The sequence below is a fragment of the Pteropus medius genome, unplaced genomic scaffold (genome assembly GCF_902729225.1).
Source record: "Pteropus medius unplaced genomic scaffold, Ma_sr-lr_union100, whole genome shotgun sequence".
Classification (NCBI taxonomy): domain Eukaryota; kingdom Metazoa; phylum Chordata; class Mammalia; order Chiroptera; family Pteropodidae; genus Pteropus; species Pteropus medius.
In genome coordinates this window covers 11,295,574-11,318,211 of record NW_024351730.1, presented here as the reverse complement: position 1 = coordinate 11,318,211, position 22,638 = coordinate 11,295,574, and the positions used below count along the sequence as shown (strand labels likewise).

Below are 22,638 nucleotides of genomic sequence, written 5' to 3'. Positions count from 1 at the left end.
AAATGCATACACGCAAAGAATGCATATACATATGTACGCTCCTCAGCTCTTTCTAATCATTGGAAGCATATATTTTCTGAGCAGTTTCTACTGGAAGGAGAAAAAAGTGAACAAAGGTACATTCACATTTGTGGCCTATGAATACATTATAGTTTATAGACTGTAGGAGCTTATAAATAATGTAACTATGGCTAGATGTGTAGTATATAAATGAAATTAGTTTTTACGTTGCCCAAAATGACATTCTGGAGTGAAGAGGAGTGAATTTTATCTTTGTTTGCTCAGAATTGAGCTAAGGATAGAGTATTGATCCAAAAGAATCTTAAATATTGTATTTAAATACTTTGATATATACTCGGGAAATATGCAGTAAATTAACTTTGCTCTACCTCCGTGGTAAATGAATAAAAGCAAAATTTTTAATAGGCACAATGACCTATTGAGACCATGAGGATACTGTTTTGCAGTTAGTAATCCATTGTCAGATGTTTAGCTGTTTTGAGAAACCATAATGGATTTTAAATTCTAGACTTGCATATTCTAGTTAATTAATTTCAGCTACCGTGCAGTTTCTGTGTGTGGTGGGAATGTGAGCTAACTTAATTTCCTTTTCAAAAAGATCTTTTTTGTTACTGGAAAAAAATATAAACATTGAAATTTATAGAATTTATTGAAATTAAATATAATCATTATTATTTTCATTGTACCCAATCCATATTTTATTGTATTTCTTTCTACTGTTTTTCTAGGTATATGTTATATAACTGGTAGTGCTATTCATAACTTTTTTACATCGTTTTTCATTTATATTTTCCATGTGTTTAAAATATTTTATAAATCTCATTTATAATACTGCATAATCATTTGAATGGACCACGATTTACTCCATGCTTTCTCCATTATGAATAACCTTTAAATTCACATCTTTGGACATAAAGAGCTTCTTTCTTCTGCATTATTTCTTTAGAATAGATCCCAAATTGGAATTACTGATTCAAAGGTACGAAAATTTTTTTTAATTTTTATATATTGACATTGGTGATTCCAGTTTAAAAATTAACCTCTTCTAAATAATTTAGAACTGTTTTCTCCAGAAAACAAAAGGCCAAAGCAAAGTATTCCAATATGTAGTCGAAATTACTTTTTAATTATCTTCATTCTTGGGTTATACGTGTGACTGTGCCTCTCCTGTGGCATAGAGACCATTTGAGAGTAGTACCTTCACCCCTGTTTCTATTTGTGAAATTTGTAATGACTGGCCAAAACCAAGAGTCCTGCCAATTCTCTAGTTTGCATGCAAGATTGTCAGGCCCTGGGAGTAGTCCAGACCAGCTGGAACTCTTCCAGCAGGAGCAAAAAGGCTCTATGTTTGCTATAATGCTTTTCATTTGTTAAAAGTCCAATTTGGCCAATAAAATATTTCAAAATAATAGAGAGATTGGAAGATTATGCCTTCATACATCATTTAATTAGGGCTCATAAAAAGCACATGCATTCCTGCTAGAGTAGCTAGAGAACATCTGTTGTAGTGGACGGCCATCTACATGAGAGATAAACAGTAAAAACTTTATGAAATTTGGAGGTTTTGTCTTTAGCATTTATTCATAGAAGGAAAAAAATGGCCTTTACAACTCTATTGGCCTTTACAGCTACAGTCAAATACCCATACATTCGATTCTCAGCATCTCCACACATAATATGGAGACCATGACTTGACCACTTGTTTCATGTCAGCGTGTGAGACGTACAGTTACTCGCCACCTCGCAGGGAGAGCCTCTGGCCTGCTTCATTTATTAAAACCTGGAGAGAATCTACTTACAACATTTTACTGCAGTGTCTTTGGGTCCTTAAAGAGATGGCAAAGCCTTGTTTCTCTTTTTTTCAAATCCTTTAATCTCCAGCACATTCAGCAATAATAATCCTTTGTTAGGTAGTTATTCCCACTAATACAGTAACAAAACAGTGCTGGGAATACATTTATAAAGTGACGATGCTGCATGTGATTTTTAGAGTAGAATTTTTCCCATATTTGATGAGATAGGAATACTAAGAATGCCTTAAATCAACATAGCACAGGATAATTTATAAAAATGTTCACATACACACATACGTAAATCACCTTTTTTTTTTAATAGACACAGACAACATTTTATTGGTTATCAGATGTGAAAGGGAAGAGTAGGAAGGTAGATAAGGTATAAGGGAGGCAAATATATGGACACAGAATGAGATTTGACTTTGGGTAGAGACCACACAATGCTAAATACAGATGACATATTATTGAATCATATATCGCCTTTTTAATCCTCACAAGGATGCTGCAGTGTAAGTATTGCCTCCACATTATAAAATCACAAGCAAGATTCAGTGCATTGGAGTGCCCAAGCAGCACCGTGATTAATGGGCATCAAGTGAAGCTGGAGCAAGGATTTCGAGTGAGCTGCCACGTGCATGGTGCATACACATGCGCTCACATTTAAAGCCACAGGAAGTTAAAATTGAGTTTCAGAGCCAGTTAAACATAAGAGATGCTTCATTACAGTTCTTGATCTGTGGATTTCAGTTTCCATTCCTAAACTCGTGTCTCCTTCATTAAATTTCCTGTATTAATATGCTGCATTTCTACAATGTCCAGTTACTCTGATTATTACCAATGCATGGAAACGCATATAATTGTGCTTATTTTGTTAAACCATGTAGGTGTTTTTGAAGAAAACTATCCAGAGATTCTAAAGCTGTTGTTTTAGTAAATTAAAATAATTCAAGGTTTTGGCAGAGGTGATTGTCTAATAAAGCATAAAATTATTCTCCAAGTGCCCATGCTTAACTTGGTTAATTATAGGTGGTCCAACTCCCAAAACATACACACCGCCTGGATCTGTTAGCTTTGCTCAATAAAATAACCAATGCAACGTAAAATTTTCTGAGTAAAACGCAAGATAAGTCAGAAAAGGTAAATCAGATAAATTACTGCTCTCACATATATTTTCTAAAAATAAAATATCACTGAAGAGCATAAAAAGAACTTTGTGAAAAACATATTTTTAATCAATTTGAATAAAATCGAGTCTTGGGGAGATTTCACTGTTTTTCATGTGTGCGTGCACTTGAATGCGTGCTTTTCCTTTGTGTGGAATGAGAATGTGACCCACTGAGAAGTCCTTAAAGCCAACAGGGTGTATCATAAGAACTAGAAGGCCTCACTTGGACGATGCCAAAGAAAGCAGGAAATAGTAAGTTTCTCATAGAAACATGACATTTATTTCAGACTCAGAAATTCTTAGGCAGAGAGGTGAAGAAACATTTCTCAGCAATGCTTCTCAATCAGTCATGAAATTTAGTTTATATGTATTTTGTATTATATTTTAGTTTGTAAATACTTTTAGGTGTATAAGTCTGTACCTGATGTGAAAGTGCAATTCTGTATTAGTTCTTTCAACATGTAAGGGCATGGTTGAATTTGGGGAAAGGAAAAAGGATGATTACCCAACAGACAACAGCTGGTCTATCGGTAAGGAATGTGTTTAGCTGCAAGAAATAGAAAACAGTGGCTCCCCCAAAAAGAGGTAAAAGAAATTTATAGTCATCTCTTGGTATTTGCGGGGAATTGATTCCAGGACCACCTGCAGATAACAAATTTCGAGAATGCTCAAGTCCTTTAGATAATATAGCATAGTGTTTGCATATAATTTATGCACATCTGTCCTTATACTTTAAATCAACTCTAGATTACTTATACCTAATATCATGCAAATGCTATGTAAATAGTTGTTATTCTCTATCGATTAGGAAATAATGACAAGGAAAAAGTATGTACATGTTCAGTATGGATGCAACCATTGTAAGCCTAACTACATGGTACACATCAGCAACAACATGACTTTTTAAAAAATATTTTTGACCCATGATTGGTTGAATCCACAGATGTGGAACCCATGGATATGGAGGGGAGGCTGTATTTGATTGCAGAACAAGGAGTCTAGATGTAGACAGCTGCTGGTATGAGTTTAACCACTTGACAGTGCCATCAAGGACCCAGATTTTTTCTGTTTCTGTTCTGTCATCCTTTGTATGTTAACTTTTGACTTCAAGCTTAATGGTCTCAAGAAGGCTGCTGTCCCTCCCATCACTGAGTCCTAATTCAGGGCAGTTAGAAGAAACAGAGAAAAGGGCATGCCAGTCATATGTCCCATTTTATCAGGTGAGCAAAAGTTTCCCAGAAGCTCTCCTCTCAGCAAATGTCTACGTAATCTCATTAGCCAGAAATAGTCATGTAGCTTCCTCCAGTAGCAAGAAAGACTGAGACAGAGGGGCAGAGTCAGCCTAGATCATGCCTGGAAAAAATAAAATGAGACAAGCTTTGTCACAAAATATGCCAATTCCAAAATTCAGAGAGAAGTGAGAAGTCCTTTCTAAAAGATGTTAGAGATCTTCACAAAGACTGTTTCAAAAGAAATGTTTCATCCACAGTTTCCTTAACAGAAATGGTAACCAACAGATTTGAGAGTTTCTGCCAGATTTGCTTTACAATGTGAAAAGAGATCATTTGAAATTAACTCAAGCAATAAAAAAAAGTTTTTAAAGTTTTTTATATGTAGATAAGTGTTATAAACTGTTTAGAAAACAGGCATACTTGATTTTTATAAATTGTATAAAGATCAGCATCAAATTCATCCTCAGTTCTAAATATGGTGGATTTCTAATTGTAATGTCGATATGCTTATTTAAGTTATATGTATTACAGAGATCAATGTTTAGAACAGCATGGAATTCAGATTCCCACTCCCCCACTTACTAAATGCATGATCTTGGACAAGTTACTTCTCTGCACCTTGGTTTTGTTGTTTGTAAAGTGGGGACCATAATGCTTACTCTACAGGATTGATAATAGTGCTTACTTTATGTGAGGCTTCAAGCGTGGTTCCTGGCACACAGCAGAAGCTCAGTCTGGACATCGCCCTCACCATTAATAGTAGTGTTAATGCTTCTAGAACTGTCATACCATGGTACTTTTACGTTTGCTCTTCCCTCTTTTTCTGTCTTTTTTCTGCAAGGATACCCAGAGATGTGGTGATCGAGGATGGAGATAGAAACTGAGTGGTAGGAGTGGTTTTGAGGATTGTATGAAGAAAATGAGGGCTATTCTTACCCAAACTAATTCAGAACTTTTGTTTTTTACATATTTATAATTTATACCCTGCCTTCTTCCAACATGGGATATAAGGTAGTTTCCATCACCACACTCTTCAGGTATAGTGTTGTAAAAAAGCAAAACAACAACATCATCGCAAAAACTAGGAAGAGTCAGAGTCCTGACTACGTTGACTAAATGTGTGATTGTTAGCACGTTGCTTTGTCTCGTGGGCCTCTCCATTTCCTCACCTGCAGAACGGAGTTACCAGACCTGTGTTAAAGGATCGTAGGAAATCAATGAGGTAATGAGTTTTAAAGTCCTTTGTAACTCTAAGCACTATATGAATATAAGATTTTTTTTCATTTGATTTCACTGATTGTTATAAAACTTTCAACTATGCCCAGTTAGTTAACTACCTTGTATACATCTATGTTCTAATGTTGACTTTATAATAGGCCATCCCATGTACGCTGGGGCCACCTACTTCCCTCCCTCCAAATCACAAGTAGTACCCAGGGACGACTTAGGTTATAATGTTAGCCTGAACCAAGCATAAGTAGTAAGGAAGTCTGCCACAACAAATTCACATATGACAAAATATAAAGTACTTTAAAATCAGCATCCATTTGAGACAGTCTGTTCCTCTCCTGCCCTTTTTTAGTTGGAAAATCAAGAGTTGGCAGCCTTCTCTCATATAGAAGCTGTTGCATATTGACCTGGAATGGTATTAGTCCAGGTAATGATGGCAACTTTAATGTTAACCATCAATCACTTTAATGAGTACAAGAAAGCAGCCTATCACCCTGCCAAAAGATATAGGAATTAAGAATGGCTCATTCATCAGTTAAATATGTGTGTGTTTTCTACGTGTTGGGTGCTGTAGTGGTGGCATGGGCATGGAACACAGACTCCAGATTAATGATGGGGTCGTGGCAGCAGCAGAGTTCGTTGAGCTCTCTGAATTCAATCCCCTCATAGAAATAGATAGAGCCACTAGAAGGGTGGTCGCCAGGGGCTGGGGAAGGGAGGAAAAGGGAATTGTTTAATTCATATAGTTTCACTTCTGAAAGATGAAAAGCGTTCTGGAGATTGATTGCACAATAGAATGTACTTAACGCTACTGAACTGTACACTTAAAAATAGTTTAAGATGGTAAATTGTATGTGTATTCCAATTTTTAAATATCAAAGAATAAAAATAAAGCCGGCGGATACCAGTGCCAAAACATCATGGACATTTACCACACAGAAGGTTATAAGCTATCCTTGAATCCCAAAATATAAGTGGGATGAAACAAACCACCTACGCCACAGGCCTCGTGATGTCAGCAGCTTTGTGGATGGAGGCAGAGGGAAGTAATGAGAGAGAATGGACCTGATAATAGGAAAATCCCAACACAGCCAGGAGGTACAGACAGGGAAGTGGTGCCCCTAGACCATTGATGGGTGGGTGGTACAAGGGACCCATAGAAGGTTCTGGAGAGCTAGAGCAGTGTTAGCCCCATGAACTCTCAAAGCCAAAACCAGCCAGGACTTCCTTCCAGGAGAGGAGCCTTACCAAGGAGGAACTTCTGGGAAACTTCTAGGAAAATAGAGCAGGAAAGAGAAAAGAGATGAAGAGAAGGCCAGATGAAAGTGGAGGAAGGATTTAGCTCCCTATGATTGCAAGACAGCTAGCTCATCAGCAACCAGAGAAAAGAAGAGGTCCTATCTTCTTATGCATTCCACATTATTATCAGAGAAAACTTCTCTAAGAAATGCTTCCATAGATTTATCTGTAGGTCTCATCAATCAGAACTGGGTTTCACACCCATGCCTGAACCAGTCACTATCAAGGAGAGTGAGACACCATGATTGGCTGACACCAGTCCTAATTCACCCCTGGAAATTAACTTTCAGCATAGGAGAGACTGAAGGCCCAAACAAACATCTGGTTTGCCATCAAGGAAGAAGAGGCCTGCCTGTGAAGGATATAATCAACAATATTTGCAACAATTTGCTGTCTAATTTGCTGTCGTGCCTAATTATATTGTGGTTTCCAAGCTTTAAATATTAAAATCACACAAAATCTTTAAGAATTCTGTTAATTGTAGACATGTTAACACATGCAAAAATGCATCTTCAGAGGTGACACATGCAGTGTGTTTGAGCCTCTTCAAAATATCTTCAGTTCTCTTGGATAAATTAGATACAAGGTCTACTACCATAGTATTCTTTCTTTTTCTTTTTTTTTTTTTTTTACATATATTAGCTTTGGGTATACAACATAATGATTCGGTATTTGTATGTATTACAAAATGATCCCCAAAATAAGCCTAGTGAACATCTATCACCATAATTACAAAAAAATTTTTTTTCTTATAGTGAGAACTTTTAAGATTTACTCTTAGCAATTTTCAAATGTGCAGTACAGTATTAACTACAGTTACCATGCTGTATATTACATCCCCTTGACTTATTTATTTTGTAACTAGAAGTTTGTACCTTTTGACCCCATTCACCCATTTTGCCCCACCACCACTGGCAGCCACCAGTATGTTCTCTGTATGGGTGCTCGGTTTCAGTGGGGGGGAAGGGTTGTTTCTTGTTTGTTTTTTAGGTTCCCCATATAACTGAGATCATACCGTATTTGTCTTTGTCTGACTTATTTCACTTAACATAATGCACTTGACGTCCATCCATGTTGTTGCAAATGGCAGTATTTCATCTCTCCTTAAGGCTGAGTAATACTCCATTGCATATATGTACCACTGCTTCTTTAGCCAATCATCTATCGTAGGACACTTCGGTTGCTTCCATGTCCTGGCCACAGTGAATAATGATGCTATGAACATCGGTTTGCAAATATCTTTTTGGATATGGGTTTTCAAGTCTTTGGAGTAAATACCCAGTAGAGGGATTGCTGGATCATATGGTAGATCAATTCTTAGTTTTTTGAGCAACCTCCATACTGTTTTCCATAATGACTGTACCAATTTGCAGTCCCACCAGCAGTGTATGAGGGTTCCTTTGTCTCTGCATCTTCTCCAACACTTCTTATGTATTACTTCTCTTATTGATAACAGCTATTCTAACAAGTGTGAGATGATATCTCATTGTGGTTTTGATTTGCATTTCCCTAATAGCTTGTGATGATGAGCATCTTTTCACGTGTTTGTTGGCCATTTGTATGTCTTCTTGGGAGAAGTGTCTGTTCAGGTCCTCTGCCCATTTTTTGATTGGATCATTTGTTTCTTTTGTTGTTATTGAGTTGTATGAGTTCTTTGTATATTTTGGATATTAGGCCCTTTTCGGTGGTGTTGCTTTGCAAATATATTTTCCCATTCAGATGGTTGTCTCTTTACCTTGCTGACGATTTCTTTACCTTGCTGACGAGTCCTATTCATTTATTTTTGCTTTTACTTCCCTTGCCTTTGAGGTTAAATTCATAAAATCCTTTTTAAGTCCAAGGTCCATGAGTTTAGTTCCTATGTTTTCTCCTATGCATTTTATTGTTTCAGGTCTTATATTCAGGTCCTTATTCCATTTTGAGTTAATTTTGGTGTGTAGTTTCATTCTTTTGCAAGTGGCTTTCCAGTTTTCCCAGCACTATTTATTGAAGAGGCTAGTTTTTTGTTTTTTGGGGTTTTTGCTATTGAGTTATAAGAGTTCTTTATGTATTCTGGATACTAACCCTTTATCAGATATGTTTTGCAAATATTTTCTCCAATTTAGTAGGTTCCCTTTTAATTTTGTTGATGGTTTCCTCTACTATACAGAATTAGTTTTATTTTTGCCTTGGTTGCCTTTGCTTGTGGTGTCTAATCCAAAAATCATCACACTTGTTTATTTTTATAGCCTTGGTTGCCTTTGCTTTTGGTGTCTAATCCAAAAATCATCACCAAGATTGACGTCAAGGAGCTTACCACCTATGTTTTTCTTCTAGGGGTGTTTTGGTTTCATGTCTTATATTCAAGCCTTTAATCAATTGTGAGTTGATTTTTGTATATGGCGTAAGATAGTTTTATTCTTTTGCATGTTGCTGTCTACTTTTCTTCACACTGTTTATTGAAGAGACTGTCCTTTCCACACTGTATATTCTCGGCTTCTTTGTGGTAAATTAATTGACCATATATACGTGGGTTTTATTTCTGGGCTCTCTTCTGTTCCATTCATACCTATGTGTCTGTTTTTCTGCCAATACATACTGTTTTGATTACTATAGCTTTGTAATATAGTTTGAAATCAGGGAGTGTGATGCCTTCAGCTTTGTTCTTTTTCTCTCAAGATGGCTTTGGCTGTTCAGGGGTCCTTTATGGTTCCCTTCAAGTTTTAGGATTGTTCTGTTTCTGGAAAAAAATGCCATTGGAATTTTGATAGAGATTACATTGTATAAATAGATAGCTTTGGGTAGTATGGACATTTTAACAATATTCATTCTTCCAAATCCATGAGCATGGATTATCTTTCCATTTATTTGTGTCTTCTTCAGTTCTTTTCATTAATGTCCTGTGGTTTTCGGTATACAGGTCTTTCACCCCTGTGGTTAAATTTATTCTTAGATATTTTTTAATGCAATTGTAAATGGGATTGTTTTCTTAATTTCTCTTTCTGATAGTTTATTATTAGTATGTAGAAATGCAACAGATTTTTGTATATTGATTTTATATCCTGCAACATTACTGAAATCATTGATTATTTCTAACAGTTCTTTGGTGGAGTCCTTAGGTTTTCTGTATGTTATGTCATCTGCAAATAGTGACAGTTTTATATCTTTTCCAGTTTGGATGCTTTTTATTTCTTTTTCTTGCCTCATTGCTCTGACTTAGACTTCCAATACTATGTTGAATAAAAGTAGTGAGAGTAGGCATCCTTGTCTTGTTACCAATCTTACAGAAAAAGCTTTCAGGTTTTCACCATTGAGTATATTAGCTGTGGACTTGTCATTTATTATGTTGAGGTATGTTTCCTCTATACCCAGTTTGTTGAGAGTTTTTATTGTGAATGGATTTTGAGTTTTGTCGAATGCTTTTTCTGTATCTATTGAGATGATCATTTGATTTTTATACTTTATTTTGTTAATATGTTGTATCACACTGATTGATTTGTGGATGTTGAACCATCTTTGCATCTCTGGACTAAATCTCACTTGATCATGGTGTATGATTTACGATTCAGTTTCCTTACTTCTATAGTCTACTACCGTGGTATTAATTTAAATCAGCATTATTGACTGCCTAATACATGCAATGTATTCTTTGAATTGTGCTAGGATATAGAATGAATAAGGTATGATTTCTGTCTTTAAGGTTCTTAGACTGTAATAAATATAAAGATAATCATCATCATTTACGCCTCTGACAAAATTTTATTGTCTAAGGAGAATGAGTTTCAAGGTGCACCTGAATCTCCTGTCTAGTAATTCTACTAGGGAGCAACTCAGCACCAATTACATAAAAACTTAAAACATTTTTTCCAGTTAATAAAAAAGGAGGGGAGAGAAACAGTGAGAAAATCAAAGAAAGCTAGTCACCGTATTTTTAACACTAAATGACAACATAAAAATGGAGCACTAAGAAGTTATAAACAGGTATCTCGGATAATACCTTTTATAAAAATTCAGAAAAACTCATTTTACATAAAAATAAGCACAGAAAAGGATTAAGGTCAATGCCACACTAGAAAGAATTCCCGTGTAAGAACTAGAGAGAGAATGAATGAATATACCATCCCTACAGACAGTGAAAGCATGCCTAAAAGAAATACCTACAAAACAGATGAAAAGTACAACCTACTATTTTAAATGAGCTAAAAGACACTTTTTGAAAACACAAGATATGAAATAATAGAAATCAAAATTAGAAGAATTCAGAAATGAAGTGAAGAGCTCAGGAAATAATTAACAAATAAAAAGCAAAATTGTTTTAGACCAAGAGGAAAGACCAAAAGAAACACAGTAGCAAATAAATACGACAGATAACCCCTTTAAAAGCAGATCAAAAAAGGAAGATTAATTAAAAAGAACTGAAAAAAATGAAGAAAGATCAAAACTAATAACTATTAAAAATATGCAAACTAGATCTAGCATATAGATAACAGAGGACACCGAAGAAGGAAACCAAAGCAAGAGAACAGATTAATTGCTTAAAACTATATTTTAGAACTATATTCTAGACCAGCATTCCCTGACCTTTTTGGCACCAGGCACTCCTACAAGAATCCAATGCCTGATGATCTGAGGTGGAGCTGAGGCAGTGATGCTAGTGCTGGGGAGTGGCTGCAAACTCAGATGAAGCTTCACTCAATGCCAGCTGCTCACTTGCTGCTCTGCGGCCCAGTTCCTAACAGGCCATGGACTGGTACTAGTCCATGGCCTAGGGGGTGGGGACCCCTGTTCTAGAAAACTTTCCTGAAATTTAAAAAAAAAAAAACGCACATTAAAACTACATTTTGAAAGAGTGGAGAACATATCAAAATATTGATCTAAAATGACAGAGACCAAGTCATAGTCTAGTAAAATCACTGGACTTTAAAAGAAAAAAAAATTCTTTAAGCATCTATGTAAAAAGAGAAAGTGACTTATAAGGGGAAAACAATATGCATTGGACCTTTTGACAGCATTTTTTTATGGCAGAAGAAAACAGAGTAACCAATGAATAGTGGAGGCAACTTAGGTTTGCTTGCAAACTATTTTATGAGCAGTGCCCTGTGAGTGGTATAAAAAAGAATCACTAGACAAATCTGGAAAAAGAAGCCATCATTTCCAACTAAGAAGACTGCATAGAGAACGGTGGAAGTGTTTTCCCCTTAAAATAAATCTTAGAAAAATTTTCGAGTGCTAACATATTTCAGAATTATAATATACAAACATGATTTATTCTCAAAATGTTCAACTGTGTATAACACTGGGTTCATTGCATACCACCATGTCCATATTGTTTTCATTATTTGTACATAAAGTACATAATTTCTAGCTAAAAGGATTTTTTTTAATATTGGAATTTGAGTAATTCTGTGAATCCAGGATATACTGCTGTTAAATAAATGATATACAATTCAGTGATTTTATTAAAGTAGATTTAAGCAACATACTTAAATTTTTAATGTATAAGTAGAACCCTTGGTAATTCCGCCTCTGAGTTAGTTGATAATCAACACAAAAGTGATTATACATAATTAAACAGAAATCTGAGTTGGTTGATAATTGACACAAAAGTGATTATATGTAATTAAACAGAAATCTGAGCAAGATTAACTGTCAGTAAAGCACTCTTCATCTTTATTTGGGAGTTTTTTAGATATTTTAATCACATATAAAATGGATGGTAGAGTATATTTATATTTTAATGTATGGAACACCTTAAATGCTAAAAAGAATTTGCATTTTATGTAATGTTTTTTCTACAAAGTAGTGGCCAAAGTTCAGAGTCAAACAGTTTACCCTGCTTCACATAATATGCAAAACAAATTTAAGATGGATTAAGACTCCAAATAGAAAAAAGAAATTCTCTTAATAAGAAATTCAAGATGGATTAAAGGACTAATTGCAAAAAAAAATGAGTAAACCTAATAAAATAGAGCTATTTGGTAACCTAGAAACCACAAAGGAAAAGATTGACAGACTTAGCTACATGAAAACTTTAAGCTTATATATTCATTCTTTCTTTCTTTATTTTTATTGAGAACATACTATGTGTCAGGCACTGTTCTCAATGCTGAGGATACAGCAGTGTACTAAATATCCATCATCACTGCTCTCATAGAGCTTACAAGCCATATGGCAGCCAAAATCATAAACAAATGGCCATAAGCAAATCTGAAATACAGTGATGCCTAGAGAATTATTTGCAAAATATATGCTAAAGAGTAAATATCTGTAATAAACAAGAGTTTATATAAGTTGATAAACAAATAACCCAACAGGAAAATGACCAAAAGTTACAAATAGTAAATTAAAAGGAGAGCAACTACAAATAGCCAGTAAACATGTGAAGAATTGCTCAACCTCACAAGTCGTCCCAGAAGTGCAATTAGAACAACAATGACATACAGTGTTTCCCCCTTTGGCTTGGCCTAATTTTTAAAAATTCCTAATTCCCACTGCTGGGAATGTGTGAGGAAATGAGTACCCGCACATGCTGTCGCCAAGTCCAAGAATTCCTAACAGCCTTTTTGAAAGTAATCTAGGAGTGTCTATTAAAATTAAATAATCTTATACCATTTGACCCAGAAATCACATTTCTGTGGACCTATCCTACAATAACAAAAGCACTAATACGTAAGTGTGTGTATATGTATGTGTGTGTATATGAATATTTATGTCATAGTTTGCATACAGAAAAAAATGGAAACATCTGAATGTCTTAAAGAGGCACACTCATGTGATGAAACATTTTGCAGCTATTGAAAAGAATGAATTTGAAGTATGTATATTGACCTAATAAGACCAATATGGTATCTTGATTGTTCATGACAGAAGGCAATTTGTGAGGTAATTGATATGAAGTTTTTAATTAAATAATGAAAAAAGTATATGGATGTATAAACTATTAATGTAGATCATTTGGGGAAGTTAGAATTTTGAGATTAAAGTGGACAATTTACTATCTCTTTATATACTTGTATATTGTTACAATGAGCATATACTTTTTTTTAACATATGGAAAAACAATTTATTCCATGATATTTTGGAGGGTGGAACCGTAATCAAAGGTAGAAGTTTCAGGAAGGCTGATTTTTAATTCATCTCAGGAAAACCTTTGTAACAATACCAGCAATTCAACAATGCATTTGGGAACCTTGGGTAAGGCTTTCTGAAAGAAGTCAGGCAGAGAACCACAGCTGTTGGAGAGAAGACTTTAGTACCTAGTTTCAGGACTAGACTAGATGACTCGATAAGATTCCTTCCAGCCCCAACAGTTTTTATAATTGTTTAATCATATTATGTAATGAGACATGTAATCATTTTTTATTAAAGTTTTTAAATTTAGATATAATTGACATATTACATTAGTTTCAAGTGTGCAGTATAATGATTTGATATTTGTATATACTGCAAAATGATCACCACAGTAAGTTTAGTTAACATCTTTCACCACACACAGATTTTTTTTCTTGTGATGAAAACTTTTAGATCTACTGTCTTAGCAATTTTCAAATAGACAATACAATATTATTAACTATAGTCACCATGCTGTGTATTATCCCCATGACTTATTTATTTATAACTGTAATTTCGTATTCATTCATCTGTGGATGAACAGTTAGGTTGTTTCAATGTTTTCAACTATTGTAAATAATGCTGCAGTGAACATGGCTGTGCAGATAGCTTTTCAAGTTAATGTTTTCATTTCTATCAGATAAATACTGAAAAGTGGAATTTCTGGATCACATGGTAGTTCTATTTTTAATTTTTTTTAAGAACTGCCATACTGTTTTCTGTTAACTGTCCCCTGTCCCTATATTATCCCAGTCTAAGAGATTTCAAATGTGACAGCTCCAAAGACACCAGTACCAGGAGAGTTCTCTCAGACCAGAATTTGAGACCCACACTGGTCTAGAAAGACATTCCAGAGTATCCTTTGAAAAGTCAGATTTATTCTCAGAAAAGTTTTTCTTACCTTTTGGGCTGAAGCTTACACCCATTTCCTCCACTTCAGGTATTAGAAACAAAGAATCAGAAATGACTCTTGGCTTCAAAAAGACCTCCTAGACCGGGGGTCCCCAGCCACAGGCCATGGACCAGTACCAGTTTGTGGCCTGTTAGGAACCGGCCCGCACAGCAATTGGTGAGAGGCAGGCTAGCGAGCCAAGCTTCATCTGTGTTTGCAGCCGCTCCCCAGCACTAGATCACCACCTCAGCTCCACCTCAACTGCACCTCAGATCATCGGGCATTAGATTCTCATAGGGGCACCAGTCCCTGCTGCCAAAAAGGTTGAGGACCACTGTCCTAGATGATTGCTTAAGCCTTCCCTTTTTAAAGATAAAAAAACTGAGAATGTGTAACCTGCCTATGGTGAGAACCAGTACCCAAACCCACTTATCCTACCTGCCACACTAGTGTACTTTCTATTGCCCTGGTTGTTTCTTTCTCTTAAGTACGCATCAGCATCACATAGTCGGTTCTACGTACAATGCCTTTTAGTCATTGATGCAAGATACGTTACATGCATACCACTTACATGACATGGGAAGTATAAACTAATATATCAACCTCAGAGGCCCAGGAAGGCAACTTAGGAATGTTTCAGAGCCAGGATAAAACTCTGAATGGCTTATCATTTTCTTCTGAGGACCTAGAACCTCTACTTTTCTCTCTCGAGTTTTAGGCTCCATGCTGGGGCTTCGTTTTCAAATCAAGGCCTCATAGGATTAGGAACCAAGAGATTTTTTTCCATACCTATACAAAATTGAAGCCCAGCCACCATCAGGAAGCTCAGGTTCTTTGCTCAGCTTCTGCTTGTGTTTGGGCCAAGTGAAAATCCCTAGGTAGTAGTGGTTGCTTCCAGCACCAAATGGTTTCTGCACAAGGTTTAAGCATTCCTCCATGTCTGATGTGAGGGTCACACCACACACCAAGAAGGATGTGACTAATAAAAATGTGACTTCAGAGACTCTGCAAGTCCAGACAACTTCTGATAAACATTTAAACAGAAGTCAAGAATGTTTTCCTTTCTGCAGGGAAACTATGTGGTCTGTGGAGTGAGTGGGACGGGATAGAGGAGAATAAATCTAAACATTAGTTTCCTCCTTTCATAATTCTTAAGCATTTTCACAGCAGCCATTTTAAATTCCCTGACAGCCTTTCATACGTATAAAGCATAGCTGAGTACAGGCCACAGAAAAGAAGGATAGGAGCTATGAAGGATGGGCAATTCCAAAATGATTACTAAGCAGTCTAAAACCGAGCTGGACACTGGGGCCAATTTCTCTGGTCCCCACCCTGCAGCCAGGAATGCCTCAAAAGGTATCCACGCAAGGCACACTTGTTAAGTACCCAGGTTGGGATTTTCACTTCCTGTGCTGACAAATAGAGGAAGCTCTGTAGAGGAAATGGGTGTTGACTTCCAGGGGAGGAAAGGTGAGGTGGACCAGATGGCATCCCTCAGCATCCTCAACCCACTGGAGAAATTCCTGTAACACTGGAAGAGCAGAGAGCCAACATGGATAGCCTCTTGGCAGGGGAAAGGAAAGCAGCATAGTTTTAGAACACTTCCACTGGTACTGCTGATCCAACTATAATGTCTTTGAGCACGTTCTTTCCCATTGGCTGTTTGGTTTGTTTCCTCACATTTCCTGGACAGGTGTGTTTATGGAGAAGGGAGCTTGTTAACTTCAGTAAAAACCCTTCATGTATCTGAAATCAAGACTCAGTTCGTTGTTTCGGGAGCACTCAGGACCAACGTAGGTAGAACGCAGTTGTGTCATTCTTCTCCTTTGAATTGTAAGCAGGTGGAGAAATGGCCTCGTTTTGAAATCCTAAGTATTCCCATACTCAATTTTAGACATTTCTTGCTTTTCTGAGAATACTTTATTTTAAAAAGCAAATCTTCAGAAACACATTCACTTGTTTGTTGGCTCATTCATTCATATATTCCTTCATTCCTTTATGGGGATGAAAAGAGCCATATTGATGGGCCATTATTCAGAAAACTGGGAACCATAGGATGAAAGTTCTGGAGTTAAACCTACCGTAGAATCCTGCCCCTGCTAATGATAACTGTGCCACTTACCTAACTTTTGATAACCTCTGACTTCTCACCTGTAAAATGGGGCTAATGAGCACAACCACTTTATTGGATTCTTGTGAGAAATACCTTAAATAGTAAGGAAGAGCCTGCACTGTGCCTGACACATAATAAACTCAGTAAATGGTAGTAGTGGCAATATTGGTGGTGACAGTAAAGGCAGTAGTAATTTTTATAATTAACAATTATTAGTGGAACCAATAGCATAAGAGTGATGGGACAAAGCACTGTTGTGTGTCATTGGGGAATAGATTGCCGAACAGGAGGTACTTGGGTAGGTTTCATGTAGAATTTGATTTGCTAGCTTTCCTTTGAGCTCTTATTATTTTTTTAAATCACCTGTTAGGAGAGAAGTAGGGGGATTCCTTTCCTCTCGCATTTCATTTTCTATTACATTCCTGAGGACTGCAGCTTCAGTACCAAATTCAACCGAAGGCTACATTCCAGCATTTGCATTGACCTTGGAGTGCCAGAGTAATTATTCTGTCAATTATTTGACTTTTTAAAGTGTGCTTACATTGACGAAACTCTGCAGTGGAGGACCATGTTAATGTGTAACACAGAGATAAGCAAGGTGCTGCTCTCTCTCTCTTTTTTTTTTTTTTTTTCATGGCTGTTCAACTGGAAAACCAAAATGGTTTCTATTTGCATCTCATTGAGCAGTGTTGAAAGGTGGGGGAGAAAAGGCTTTTACTAATGAAGTACAGCAAGATGTGAATTTTAGCAACACAGAATGCAGTGAATCACCTGCAGTTTGTTTTTGTTTTAAGAAGAAAAGTAAATTACAAGACAATGTAATCTTGCTTGAAGAAGTGATGGTATTCAGCAAGAAGACAGCAAAAAGGAATACTGCGAGTTGATTGAGCCAAGTCAGTGTGTGCTTCTCTTGTAGATGGAACGAATGATTCTCACTTGCACGGATGGCAAGGTCCTTTTTCTCACCGTAAATAGAAGGCATCGATCACTGGGGCTGGGGAAGAACATTTGAGACAATAAGAAACAAATAACTGCAGCAGGAGGCATTGAGTTGAACCAGGAGGATGGAGAACCCTGCTGGCAGAGCCAGCTCTGCCCAGGTGGCAGCTCCCAGGCCTGCAGGTATGGGTGGCAGATCTGGTCCTCTGGAGCCCTAACAGCTCTGTTGGTAACTTTCCATTGTTAGAACAACCTCCTAGTCGTCATCAGTATCCAGGTGCATTTCTGAAATGCCTGACTGCTCAGGGCTCTGTAAGCTCTGTATTAACCAGTCCTCAGACACCTAGTATGCCTTACGAGCAAACAGAGGAGCATGGTAGAGCCATTTTTTTTTTTAACTCTAAACCCACAGGTGAATGGGAAATGCATATTTGTATCACTGACCCATCAAGGGTAAGGGTGTTTTGAGGGAAGAGAGAAATATTGATAATTAGGAATGAAGCTCTGGAATTTCAACTAGAAGAATTGTGTTGAAGACTGAGAAGAGACTGAAAGCAAACACTGGATCTTTATACCACTGTTTCATCAATGGCAACAAGTTGTTTACTTGTATGTTTGTTAATTGATATGTCAAGGCAAAATTTTAGGTTACCCGTAAGGCGACATGGAATAGTGGTTAGGACCCTGGGTTCTAGAACCAAATCGCCTAATTTTGAATCCCAGCTCTACTATTTTTGAGCCTTGTGACTTTGGCAAATTTTTCAACCTTTCTGTGCCTCTGTTTTCTCCTCTGTAAAATGGGAGACAGCCCCAACCTCACAGGATTGTTGAGAGGGTTAAAGGCCCATAGGGAGCAGTCAATGAATGGATGTTGCTGTTATTAATAGGCCACGAGCAAGTTGAGGGTAAAAAAGTAATGTGAAATTGGATCATAGAGTATTGAGAATTATAGAGTATTGGGAATTATGAAGAAGTCATTTGGTTCAACCTCCTTCTTAACCGGGTAAGCAAATCCTATCACATTTTAAAATAATCCTCTTGAAACCATAAATAACAGTGACCAATTTATTGAGTGCTCGCTGTGTGCCAGCCATCGTGGGAAGTCCTGTGCATGTATCATAACAATTCCGCTGATATTACCCCATTTTAAAGAAGAGAAAACTGAGGCTCAAAATGTTAAGTAACTTACCCACGGTTACCTACATTAGAACATGTTAATATGACAATTCCTTTCCCTTTGTGTTCCATTTTCTATTATATTTCTGAAGACTAAAGCTTTGGTACAAAATTCAGCTGAAGGCTCCTACATCCCAGCCTTTGCATTGGACTTGGAGTGCCAGGATAATTGTACTGTCGATTATTTAGCTTTTTTAAAATGTGCTTACCCTAACCTCTGCAAAGGGAGGACTGATTAATTGAAGCAAATATTTAATATCCATGCTTTGTTCCATATAAATCCAGTGCATCATATTTTGAAAAATGCTTTCATCCTGTTAATCTTGAATAAATCATTTCCCAATGCTAGTGAGGTTAGCTATTTAAAAGATATGATAATATTAAATGATAAAACAATTTCCTTTGGAATCAATTGGTTTCGACTAAAAAAAAATGAAAGCTTCTTCCCTGACAACTCTCAGCCATTGCTCATATACACACAACTGCATTAAAGGAAGTCTGTTTATTGTTGAATATCTTTATCTGCCAATAAACACTTTGTTACCTTGACCTTAAATATGTAACACATCTTTGATCTTAGTGCTTGCTTCTGGAGTAACTAAAATCAAGACTTCTTATCCTCTGACATGGCATCCCTTCAGATGTTAGAAGATATTTAACAGGTACTTCCCTACCTCAGGTTTCTCTTTAAGTTAAATACCCACATGCTTTCTATGTTGGTTTCAGGCCCCACACCACCCTTTGATGGGTCAGTTCCACTCTTAACCTCTTGAACAGGACCCAGGGCTGCAGGGCCGATCGAATCAGTACAGAACACAGTGGAGCCAGGGGCACACACGAATGCAGACCAAGAGGGCCGGCCTCTAGCCTCATAGCCTCACTGATGTCGTGGTGGGCTCCATGGTTAAATAGTGAAAGCAGAGTGAAGAGTCAGAGCCAAGGGAAGAAGTTCCGAAAACTGTTTTTCTGCATGGTCCATGGCAGAGGCTTTGTTGGTATTTCAACTGAGAATTTCTCATTATACTGGTTCTAACAGAGATACTTGGTATTCAAGATTTTTTTTAGACTATTCCTGACAGGTTCGAAAATGAAGAGATGTTTCTTTTCATAATAGGGGATAGTCATAGCTATGTTTATCATGGATCCATGTTACAAATAGATAAGGATGCATGGAAAGGGAGATATTTAAAGTCAGATATTGAAAGATTTGGGTGGCTCCTTTATGAGCGAACTATTATACTACTCTGCTTTGTGTCCACCCTTCTCAGGTGTGGAATTATTGGACTTTTTCACTTGTCATATTCTCTGTAGCTTTTCAACTGCCGTGTTGAACTCTTCTTTCCCTTAAAGGCATTTAGTGCGTTTTTTTAAATAATGTTTTTGCTTCACTGAAGCTTAGTGTGCTTTTTATGGTTTTATAGTTACCTTGCAGAAATCTCATTAGAAAAGCACTTTAATATATTACTTGGCAACGAGACATCTGACAGTGTTCTAGTTCATTAGTTAGGAACCCTTCCCAAACCTGGAGGAAGGGACATTCCTCTGTGGATTGGGAAGCTTTGATCGCTACTGCAGGGGCCAGGATTTATTTTAATGCATTTTGGGGGGAGGGTAAAGGTCACTCTAAATCTGGCAAAATAAAAATAACACTGATTAAGAAAACAATGAAACATTCTTGAAAAAGAAATGTATGAAAGTTAATATTATTCTCTGGTATCTCCTGAGTCCTTTGAAGACAGAGCTCATTTTATAAAATGGGTTTCCTTTCATGGGCAAGAAGCTAGTTAAACAGTCTCACACCAGATCACAGATTACATTGCAATGATCCTAATGAGTATAGACTTTTCAAAGCTATATTCATTTTACCATGAATAAATGGATTCAAGTCTTATTCGAGGGTTTTTAATTTTCAACTTTGACTTTGCAAACTATCAAATTCCTTCAAAGCTATGGTGTGCAGAGAAGGCTCTGAGTAATAGGATTGCTTATTTTTCAAGAAAGATGCCCTTTAGCAAAGCACTAGGCTTTGAAATGTGATCAGTCAAGGGTCCAGCAGGCACAGATTTCCCCACATGACACTGTTTCTTGTTAAGTGCCAACCAGATTTAATATCTCTCATACACATACACACACACACACACACACACACACACACACACACACACACACACACACACACACAACTGCTACCCTGCGGGCTTCTAGTGCATTCAAAGTAGACAGTGCTATATTGTTTTAACACAGATTAAAGCAAATGAGGTACAGTTGCTAAATTTCTAACACATGACAGTACTTGGGTGCTGGTGACTGGTGACTTTTTTTAATTTGGGAGCTGTATCTTTTTTAATTGAAAGACTTTTTTAAAAGCAAGCTGTCTGAAAAGGTATTTTTAAAAGCTCAGTTATTATAATGGTTATAAATAGGATAGAATGCAAATGGTGCTATGAAAGAGGGGCCTTTCTCTAACTTCAAGAGAAAGGAGAAGGAATGGAGAGCTTTGACAAGAGTGACTTAAGCCCCTGAGGTAAGGCTGAAGAGTAAAGTCGAGCATCTCATGTAGCGAGATACATGAGTGAAGCCTGAGTACTTTCAGACTTGCCTGAACAAGAAGCAGAACCCAGATGCCAGTTCTGGCTCATTTTTACTTTTGCACACCTCCAGAGGCAGTAGGAGAGAGGAAGGAAGGAAGGGGCAGAAACAATAAAATGGTTTTGTTCAGGGTTAGAGATGCATTTTCCAAAGAAATCAGGACAGGCAGTTTGGGGACCTGTGTGTTCATACCAGGACAGCGGCTATGTGAGCTGCTGGCCTCGGGCAGGTTACTAAGTTCTTCTCCGCCCCCACCCCGCCATTTCCTCCCCTCTGTCTAATAGGAATCACTATGGCTCCCAGTCAGCTCCACAGAAGGTTGAGTAAGATAACACACTTTTTAGAAAGTTCTCCACAAATGGTCAGTGACTGTGGGGGAAGTTGTAGGCAGTGGTGATGACTGTGGTGTTGTGTCTGGGCTGACTTATAGCCTGGCCACTTACTGTGTGGGGCCCCCAAAAAGGCCCATCCAGGGCTGACCCTCATGATCCAGAGTCCCTAGTGATCTTGGGCAGTTCTGGGACATTCTTTATAACCACTTCCCTTCCCCCAGCCAGGGTTCACAACCCTCAGAATAAAGCATAGAAAAGCTGTTCAAGACAAGCCCTCCTATGCAAACCCAGGGTTTTGAAAGCCAGTATAGACTTGCCTTCCTGAATATCCTCATCTCCTCCGCAGCAAGGATGGCACAATACCAGTGTGGCTCTCTTAGACCCGGCACGACACTGATAGACGCCAGCTCCTGCTGCTGGGCTCAGCCCTGGGACTGCGGGCCAAGGGCCTTCTGTGTGCTATTAGAAGACCTCTGCCTACTCAGTAACTATCCAGGGAAAAACAAAGGGAGGCCATTTTACCTTGCATATGTTGGAACTCTTCAGTGTTGGAGACCTGGGATTGCTTACTCTAAGCCTAGGTGATCAAGAAACTGGTACAGTCTATGGCCACGCCACCTTGAACAAGCCCAAACCCATCTGATCTCAGAAGCTAAGCAGAGTCGGGCCTGGTTAGTACTTGGATGGGAGACCACCTAGGAAGGCCAGGTGCTGTAGGTGTAAAAAATATAATAAAATAAGGGATAGTAAGATGACAAGGTCTTT

The 22,638-nt window shown here is 37.4% G+C and overlaps 1 protein-coding gene and 1 pseudogene across 1 annotated transcript in view; both read left to right on the top strand.

Moving 5' to 3' along the window:
- The window catches only part of IGFBP7 (insulin like growth factor binding protein 7), a 67,038-nt gene that overhangs the window by 12,630 nt on the left and 31,770 nt on the right, over positions 1-22,638 (top strand). The gene's annotated exons all lie outside the window — the stretch shown is intronic.
- On the top strand, positions 22,475-22,593 carry LOC120588538 (uncharacterized; annotated as a pseudogene).